The sequence below is a fragment of the Lepisma saccharinum genome, chromosome 9 (genome assembly GCF_977018435.1).
Source record: "Lepisma saccharinum chromosome 9, izLepSacc3.1, whole genome shotgun sequence".
Lineage (NCBI taxonomy): Eukaryota > Metazoa > Arthropoda > Insecta > Zygentoma > Lepismatidae > Lepisma > Lepisma saccharinum.
In genome coordinates this window covers 72876600-72878439 of record NC_139237.1, presented here as the reverse complement: position 1 = coordinate 72878439, position 1840 = coordinate 72876600, and the positions used below count along the sequence as shown (strand labels likewise).

Here is a 1840-nt window from a genome sequence, read left to right as displayed (position 1 = left end):
TCCAGTTTGCACGTGTTTGTGAAGTGTTAAGGTGTTAACAAGTGTTTTAGATTGTCTTGTTTTAGTTTACGTATTACTGGCGCCTTTCTGCAGTCCTAATAATGCCACGCTATCCGTATAATTTGAAACAAAGCATTTTTATGAACGACTCTTACGTCATCACGAATTCTTGTTGGGAGTCAAAATACGTTTTGCAGCAGAATTCCCAGATGTTCCTGTTTCACACAGAGACAGTGTTCGGATACTTGTGAACAAATTTAGGTAATCAGGGTCTGTTCTTGATAAGAAGCAAAGGGTAAAACGGCTTGTGCTTAATTAGGAGAAACGTTTAAGTACGATAAAAGATCTCTCCGGCGCCATGCACAAGAAACAGACATTTTCATGACGTTTGCATGGCGAGCTACCAATCTTTCAAACCGGAAACCATACATTTGAAGAATTGAAAGAAAATATCGGGAGGGAAAATTGAAGCAATTTTGGAAGAGGAACTGGTACGTGTTGGTGAAAATTTCCTTTAAAAAATGCAGTAAGTAACGTGTGGATGCAGGAAGACATCATTTCCAACACCTCGTGTAACAAGGTACATACTCATTTTAATTGTAACTGTCAATGTAAGTGTACGAGCTTCTTTCATTACATAGGTAGCGGCTCCAGTTACGCGGATCCTCTTTGCCGGCAGACGCGATCTTACTTTCCGCCGCGCTAACCGCCATTCCGCGAAAAAGGCACTGTATTTTCTCTGATTATAATATTAAATATTGTATGCATATCAAGATGAGGACAATGATAAAAAAATATTGAGACCTCTGTAGATTATATTAGGAACACAATATTATATGTGTATATATATGAAGTAGACGCCTCGGTAGCGCAGTAGGCAGCGCGTGAGTCTCATAATCTCAAGGTCGTGAGTTCGATCCTCACCCGGGGCAATTTTTTTTTGTATGGTTTTCTGGAAACTTCCAAGTTGGCATCTTTATTTGAGTTTTATTCTTTTTAAGTTCTCTTTCTGCTCAGATAGAGCATTCGGGACTGGGCCTACTGGTGTGTCTATTATTATTATTATTCCTGAGACACTTGGTTCGGACCCCCCCCCCCCAATAAACGTATTTCTAGATACGTGCCTGCCCATACCCTCTGGATTTAGGCCCCTGTGACTTTGATTTGATCCCTAAGTGGAAGGGCATTCGCTTCCGAACTGTTCCAGGGATTCTTCAGGCAATAGACCGCTCCATTGGAACCATCAACAAACAGTCACTGCTACAGGTATACTACGACTTCCACATCGCTGGCAACGGTTGTACAGTGGGATCCATAAGTATTACCAAGCAAATTGTCCATCACCACGTTTACTCCCTTTGTTTCATGCAACAAGAGCTTCAAGAACTGACACAAAACACCAAACTATCGTATTACAATCTCTGAACCAGTAGACGTAAAAATACAGTACTTAAGAACACGTAGGATGGAGATAAAAACCAACGAAAATAGTCATGGACAATTTGCTGAGCAATACTTTTGGATCCCACTGTACGTACAGAATGCTGGTGACTACATCAAAGGGCTGTAAAAGTTTTACAGAAGCATCTGTTTTGTATAATTTGTAAATCAATAGTTGCCACTATTAAATTTCCAACCCATGTAGAAATAAAACTGAAAGAAACGTGGTTGTAATAAGGGTGAAGAGCTTTTATAACATCTTTAAAAGAGATTTAAGCTGAAGGCAAGCACATTTAAGCCATAAACAAAAGCTTTTCCCCCAAATCCACAGTGGGGCTTCATCCCTAAACCCTTCTGAGGAGGCGGTGGAGGGACCACCGGTACTTTTCAGATGTCCTTT

At 40.5% G+C, this 1840-nt stretch overlaps 1 non-coding gene across 1 annotated transcript; it reads left to right on the top strand.

Moving 5' to 3' along the window:
- The first annotated feature begins 859 nt into the window (after positions 1-859).
- Positions 860-932, top strand: TRNAM-CAU (transfer RNA methionine (anticodon CAU)). The gene has a single exon. It is a non-coding gene; the product is annotated as a tRNA-Met (tRNA).
- Positions 933-1840: the final 908 nt, after the last annotated feature.